Here is an 8812-nt window from a genome sequence, read left to right on the forward strand (position 1 = left end):
CAAACTCCATCCTCGCAAATGCGATCAAAACCTCGCATTTGCGAGACCTGCAGCCCAAACCCAGAAACCAGCAGAACCATCAAGAACTTTTCATCCAAAAATTGATCCGAAACCGTCCTGGAACACACCCGACGCCCCGTCCAATCACATCAACATGTCCCAAAATATGACACGAACTTCCTCGAGGCCTCAAATCATGTCAAACAACGTCGAAATCACGAGTCACACCCCAATTCGATCTTAATGAACTTTAGAACTTCAAACTTCTACCTTCGATGCTGAAACCTATCAAATCACGTCCGATTGACCTCAAATTTTGCACACAAGTCACATTTGACATTACAAACGTACTCCAACTTCCGGAATCGGAATCTGACCCAGATATCAAAAAGTCCACTCTGGGTCAAACTTCTCAAAATCATCCAAAATTCCAACTCTCGCCAATTGACGCCGAAATGACCTACAGACCTCCAAATCAAAGCTCGGACACGCACCTAAGACAAAAATTACCATACGGAGCTATTCCCAGGCTCATAATCCCAAACGGACATCGATAACATTGAAATACACTTCAACCTAAATTTATGAAATACTTCCAAAATGCCAACTTTCCACAATAAGTGCCAAAATGCTCCCGGGTCATCCAAAAATCGATCCGGACATACGCCCAAATCCAAAATTATTATACTAACCTATTGGAACCTTCAAATCCCGATTCCGAGGCCATTTACTCAAAAGTCAAACATTAGTCAATTCCTCCAACATAAAGCTTCCGAATTTAGAATTTTCTTTCCAAATCGACTCCGAACTTCCCAAAACTCAATTCCGACCACACGTACAAGTCATAATTCCTAAAGCGAAGCTGCTTATGGCCTCAAACCGCCGAACGACGCGCTAGAGCTCAAAACGACCGGTCGGGGCGTTACATTCTCTCCCACTTAAACATATGTTCGTCCTCGAATGTGCTAAGAAATGTTCTGGAGTTGTCTGAAATCACCGTTTAGCACCTCGTGCACATACCTGTGCTACCATAACTCAGTTGAGCACATTAGCTCGAGCCAATCTGAAGATCTTCCCCTTTATTTAGTCAAGTAAGCCTTAGAGTCAAATTCCAACATCCGGAATTCTCCACCAGGCATGTTTCCAACATACGAACGCCGTATCAATCACTACACACTGCACCCAACACGATTGCATACCCTTACTGAATTCTTACCGTGCACCGCATAACTCATTTGCCCAAGGCAATCTTTCCAAAGCAAACATCTAAAATTTCCACTGACCCGAAGCCCGTAGTGTGCCTCATGACCAATTAAGCCTTGCTTTAACTCTCGCAATACTGCCACGACAGAGAAGATGTTTAGAACCCATAACCACCTGCCGAATCACAATTTATGGAGTCTCTCCCCCCGACAAGAATCATTACCTCATTCTGGACTGAATAACAATATTTACTCTTTAATATGCCTTATATAAATTTGATCGCACTGATCCCATGTCCAATAATCTCGTTTCACCCAGTACAATCTAATCAAGCAATAAGCCACCTCGGATACTGCAAAAACCTCATATGATGCCACATTGTGCTAACAAGCTACAAACTCGAATGTGATACATAAGGAAAACGAACTCTGGAATGAACTACTCAACCCACGTAACTAATATAATAACCGAAAAGATGTTATGAACCTTCCTCAGAAATGAGACACAAAACACACAAGAATAACTATGGGAAACTGTACTCAACGTCACACTATTACGACGTACAACCCAGTCCACACATGATACCATTGCGGCGTGCAACCTGATCCACACATAATAATCTAAAGAAAACACACATCGAGTCGTAACTCTTATACTCACAAAATGCTCGAATATCAACCATAAGCACGCCAAGTGCATACTACAAATCCTGGGGAGACGGGTAGCGTCATACACTATAAAACTCAAGCACAACTAAGGTGCGATATATGATCTGCATCTCGAGAGCCATCCTGCTCACATAACACCACCGCTACGTGGGACCTCAACATATTGTACAAATAATCAAGTCGTCTCACGACCCACATGGCACAATAGAGTATTACATGAAATAGTTGGCGACAAAATTAACATCCCACGCCCGAATACTCTTCCATTAGGAATGTTATGTTGAATGAACACACCCAGACTGGTGTAGAGTACACATTCACATTTGGACTCATCAACGAACCTCAAACCGATTCTGATCATGCCATGCTTGGGAAAATAACTTCTCAAGGGTCCACAATGACCCTTTTCCCATGACACGCAAGAACAACCGTCGAATCCGGAACAAACTTTCACAATCCACAACCAACTGAATAGAGCGCCTTTTCAGGCCTAAACTCTCACATTAGCGATATTAGAAAAATCTCCATACTTGATTTCAATCTTTAATCAATCAAGTGACTACATGTCACACTTATAAAATCTTCCTATGGGATACGCTCCCATGTCCTTCCGCACCAGGTAACAAGTATGCACCTCCATACCGCCGGCCACATTAATGATGTAAAGCAAATCAAGAATCCGCAAATCAGTACACAAAGCCTCTTACACAGGACACCGATCTCAGGTGACGCTAAAGACAATACCAACTGATTCTAACCATCTGAATTCTTTCACGCTCGTTCGAGCTCGTGACATTCTTGTCAACACCGAACCGCAACCTTGATCTTCAGCTTCTGATTTCCATGCTGCTCACTGCATCTAACATGACAATACGTGAGAGTACAAGAATTCCATAATAACCCCTGATCCGCTGATAGAATAAACATTCTGTCATATAGCAACTTTTCACTTAACTCATTTCAGGAGAATCATTGCAACACGCGACCGAATTCTCATAACTGCAGAAAATACAACCCCAAGTAGTGGTCTAAATCACCATGATCCTTTCGGGATCCATCTACACATAACACGCCATAATAACTCGAATGTCTCCAAGTAAAATCAATTACGGTGGCCGTCAAGCCTCGTACGTACCGCCACAACCACCTGTAAAACTTAACACATTGAAGGAACTGATCATTGCCACATTATGCCGATTCAACCATTGCTAACCGATCCGACTTCTTCAAATTTACTTCGGACTTGCCTTAGGAATAATAATAGATCCATTCAAAACATGAAGAACCCAATTTGCACTCATCCAGAAGGACCCTATTTCACGAAACCATTTTGTCTCAAAACCCACAAACCATCTCATATCCTCCTTGTGCTCACATTCGCATCTTCAACTGGTACACCCATTCTGATATTTCCTTTATGAATTCGAAGTTATTTTCTCCTATTCCTCCCAATGATGCACCGCAGACCAATAATAACATAGAACACTCCAAGCCCCTTTCGTAATCCACTGCAAAAGCTCGATACTTAACCATACCACTGACTCGAAATCCTTAGGCACCGCACTTTATTTCTTTTTTGAATCTACTGGGACTGTTGTTGAGAGTCACCCACTCTGACTTGTTCCCAAATATGATCGAACTCCAAGGCTCTGCTAGCACATGAACACCTCCTCAAAGAAGCACCCGGCAGACTCACTTCCTTGTACATCACATCTACACGAAGCATAAACTCTAAGTCTTCCCAAAGCATGAACATGAATCGATAAGGCCAATTATAGTACACATTCCTCAAATCCTTTTCTCAAATCACCATTGATGTTCTCTTTCCTTAGTCGTAATAACCCACCAATATGCTGATAACCAGAAACTTCACAAGTAGACAATCATGCAATCCAATCGTAGGCAGTGGGGCTCTCCCACTTAACTTGAAGCTACAATTGCATAACCCCGGAACCCACCAAAATTCCTTCTTCCTCATTAGCACGATCTCGCACAATCGACCTGCCAAATTCCTCGGAATCTTCCTGTTAAACATTTCATGAACATTCTGAATCACTAGCCACATTCACATATTCGACCTCTTATTGGATAGCCAGTAAAATTCTTTGTAGAAGCTTCATCAACACCATGCAACCACTAGCCTGCTCACAGGAGATAACCCATTTGTGGAAAGTTCATGCCGACACCTTCCAACAATGCTGCACCGAGTACAATCACCACGAAACCAATAAACCATCATGAGCCCGTGCTCATTCACCAGCTGTACAAGTCCATTCACTCCTCATGGACATCAACTAAAGGTGCGACAATACATTCCAGTCCAAAGTCATATTGTATCCTTCTTCATATCAAGCAACTCCTTTCCGTCATATCCAACCTTCCTCCTTATAGCAGCCAATATTCCAAATTAAGCCCGTAGACCTAGTCACTGTCCACCATGAATCCCAAATCACTCTAAACTTTCCTCAAGGCGTGCAACTATCCTACCACAGAACCCATATGCTACTTTGCCACTCTCCCACTTTGGTAAAACCCTCTCTTTCAAGAAACTTCGCGACTTCTGCTTTTCATACTTAACCTACTAGTAATTCAACCACCGTGAGACTCCCTTCCGCCATGTCCTTCCTCATCCTTCGCTGCCCAGCTGTTGCCTTAAATCAAAATCCATCTCTGTAGCACTTGGATTAATAGATCACTACTAACTTTAAACCTCCCCGAAGATCACCTTTCTCAATCCATTAACACTAGGAACACCGATTCGATTATGAACCACAACACACCACGATCTCTGACAGCCGCTTCCCCGGCACCATTCCACCATACCCTGCCCCAAAGGCGAATTGAAGAAAACCATAACACCGGTGAACTTAACACATTCAACAAGGACAACGACGCCACATCACAGATGAAAATTTTGTCATGCTCGAAAATACCAAGTCTCGTTACTCCATCAACCCAACCCTGAACATTCATAGTTCGGTTGTCTTTCCTCCGCTGGAAATAAAACACTAACCCTTTGAATCATGCATTGAGAAAAACCTCCTTTCGAATCATTCACTGCCCCGACACGTAGACAAGTATCTTACCCTTACATCAATATTATGCTATAACAACTCATAGACATCATAACAACCAGTGCCCAACCTCAAAACCATAGGAATTACTGATACTGAGCTGAAACGACAGGACAACCTTCCGCAAGGCGACGACCATTGCCCAAGCAATTACGCAGGGAGAAACATCCTGCACCACATCTGTAGTACCATTAAAATTCCTCGATTCCCAATTGATAACAAGCGCTTCACGTCGCATAAGATCGAGTAGGAAAGAAATAAAGGCACAAGCCTCAAAGGAATCAAATCGCACGATGAGGAATCAAGAAAAGGAAGTGCTCCTAACAGCCTTGTAGCCTCTCGAAGATAAGTACAGACGTCTCCATACCGATCCGCAAGACTTTACTAGACTTGCTCATGACTTGTGAGACCTAAGTGAACCTAGTGCTCTGATACCAGGTTGTCATGACCCGAAATCTATTAAAGGTCGTGATGACACCTAACACCGCAGTCAAGCAAGGCAACAATAATTAATTAGCTTAATTATCCATTTTAGTATTTTTGAAATCATAATTTCCTTTAATTAAATAGTAAAAGATAGAACTTACGGAGTAAATGATAATATTTTCGCAACTAAAATACTGAACAACCCATAACCACTCCCAAAACTCGGTGTCACAAGTGCATGAGCATTAACTAGGGAGTAAAAAAATACAATATTTATCCGAAATACAAATTAGACAAGAAAGAAAGAAATAATTCTGATGGAGACTCTGCTGGCTGCGGATCGTAATATAGAATGCAACTCGCCTAAGTCCCCGCATTAACCACACCTCTGCGCCCACAAGGCCACTAGACATATATGTACATGCACAAAAATATGCTACAAGTGTAATATGAGTACGTAAATCAACGCGTACCCAGTAAGTATCCAGTCTAACCTCAAAGAAATAGTAACGAGGGGTCGACTCCGACACTTATTATGGGCTAACAATAAGATACCAATATTATAATTAAGCATGAATTGTATAAAACAACTAAAAACCCAATAAACAAGAGGTAAGTAAACAATTCCTTTAATAATGGGAAGTTTCCAAATTTATTTTTCGTCATTTAACAATTTATATCTCAAGCCAATGAAGCAATATCAATTATTATTAGTTCCAAAGATTTATCATGCGCAAATCATGCCGAGGTCGTACGACCCGATCCAACATAATATTTAAACTGTGCACTGCCGAGGGTCGAACGACACGAGCCATAGATGTATCTATCTGTTACCGAGGCGTTCAACCAGCTCCACAAAAGAGAAAATACATTTACAACAACCAATTCAAGATTTATTAAGGGGCAATTATTCAAGGGAATACTAAATTCTTATTAACGGTCAAGAAAATAAACTTTAACCTTTTACAATTCCTTTATCAAGTTTCAATATAGTTTAAGCAGTCAAATTAACAAGTAGGGTACAACATTGTAAGTATAGCATGGTATAGGTCCTAGACTACCCAGATAATAGCATAATTAGTAGCTACGTACGGATTCTCATCACCTCGTGCGTAAGTAGCCCCACAAATAAAAGTACATTTTAATTCAATTCGCCTATGGGGTTAATTCCCTCTTACTAGGTTAGAAAAGAGACTTACCTCGCTCCGAAATCCCATAACTGGTTCCAAAGCCTTTTCAACAGCTCAAACTGATGCCCATCGCTCCAAAACTAGTCAATAAATGTGCAAATCCATAAATATATACTCTAATACTCATTATAATCTAATTTACAACAATTTCCAACTCCGCTCGAAAAGTCGATAAAAATTACCCTCGGGCCCACGTGCCTGGATTCCAAAAATTTTCGAAGATAAACATTACCCATAGCTTCACGAACTCAAATATAAAGATTATTCTCAATTTCATGCCCAAATTCGTGGTCAAAATAAAAAAATACCAATTTTTAGATTTTCCACCAAAACCCCAAATTTCTACAAATTTTCATGAATTTCCATGTTAAAATCTATGTATAATCCAAGTATTTAACTCAAAATACACGGGAATCACTAACCTCTTTGATGTTAATGGAACCCCTCTCAAGATGCTTTTAAAAACCTCCTAAGTCCAAGTGGGAAATGAGGAAAATGAGTTAAGTCCCTAAATAAAAGTCCTTGCTCGAGTCGCAGACTTCGCATTTGCGACATCTGCTTCGCAAATGCGATGGTCGCAATTGCGACAAAAGCATCGCAAATGCGAAGGAGAGCCACCCCTGCCAAGGTCGCATTTGCGACCAAAATCTTCGCAAATGCGAAAAGGAAAGATTCACAAAAGCGATAAAATGTTTACAAATGCGAACCTCTCAGTAATTTTCCCACCCTCGCAAATGCGAACTCCATCCTCGGAAATGCGAGTTCGCAAATGCGATCAAAACCTCGTATTTGCGAGACCTGCAGCCCAGACCCACAAACCAGTAGAACCAACAACAACTTTTCATCTAAAAATTGATCCAAAACCACACTGGAACACACCCGACGCCCCGTCCAATCACATTAACCTGTCCCAAAATATGACACGAACTTGCTCGAGGCCTCAAATCATGTCAAACAATGTCGAAATCACGAGTCACGCCCCAATTCAATCTTAATGAACTTTAGAACTTCAAACTTCTACATTCGATGTCGAAACCTATCAAATCACGTTCGATTGACCTCAAATTTTGCACACAAGTCACATTTGATATTACGGACCTACTCCAACCTCCGGAATCAGAATCCGACCCCGATATTAAAAAGTCCACTCCCGGTCAAACTTCTCAAAATCATCCAAATTTTCAACTTTCGCCAATTGACGCCGAAATGACCTACGGACCTCCAAATCAACGTTCGGACACGCACCTAAGACCAAAATCACCATACGAAGCTATTCCCAGGCTCGGAATCCCAAACGGACATCAATAACATTGAAATGCACTTCAACCCAAATTTATGAAATCCTTCCAAAATGCCAACTTTCCACAATATGCGCCGAAACGCTCCCTGGTCATCCAAAACCCGATCCGGACATACGCCCAAGTCCAAAATCATCATACGAACCTGTTGGAACCTTCAAATCCCGATTCCGAGGTTGCTTACTTAAAAGTCAAACATTAGTCAATTCCTCAAACTTAAAGCTTCCGAATTTAGAATTTTCTTTCCATATCGACTCCGAACTTCCCGAAATTCAATTCCGACCACACGTACAAGTCATAATTCCTGAAGTGAAGCTTCTCATAGCCTCAAACCGCCGAACGACACACTAGAGCTCAAAACGACCAGTCAGGTCATTACCCGTTCAAACTGATAATATGAGTTTATCATCTAGACTAACTAGATCCAACTCATCTTATATTTCTCCAATTGATTATGTGGTAGATTTTCCATCCAGAGTATCTACTTTACAAATTAGAGATAATAATAGAATTGACCATATTAAAATCAGTCAGGATAATATAGTTAAGATTAACTCAGACCCTGACCCAACCCCATCCGAAATGGATTTTTCAAATGGTTTTAATGGATAAAAACCAGATAGATTTTAGTCTGGGTTCACCGGCAAGAAAAATGATTTGTGAAGAATTTAAAAAACCCAGATGGGAACTTTTGAGAAATTGGTTTTTTGATAACTTTGATAAAGAAATGAGAACTTTCTTTCAAAATAATTTTTATAAAGACATTAGCAGTCATAATAAAATAATTGCTTTTGTTCCTTGGTTTATGTCTAAATATGTTCATAATTATATTTGAGTATTAGAAAGAGATTATAAGCTCACTAGTGGAGAAGAATAGAAGTGAAATTTGTTCCTAAACTTCATAGCCGCTGGAAAATAAGTACAGACGTCTTCGTATCGATCCTCCAGACTCT

Source organism: Nicotiana tomentosiformis, chromosome 4, assembly GCF_000390325.3.
Source record: "Nicotiana tomentosiformis chromosome 4, ASM39032v3, whole genome shotgun sequence".
NCBI lineage: Eukaryota > Viridiplantae > Streptophyta > Magnoliopsida > Solanales > Solanaceae > Nicotiana > Nicotiana tomentosiformis.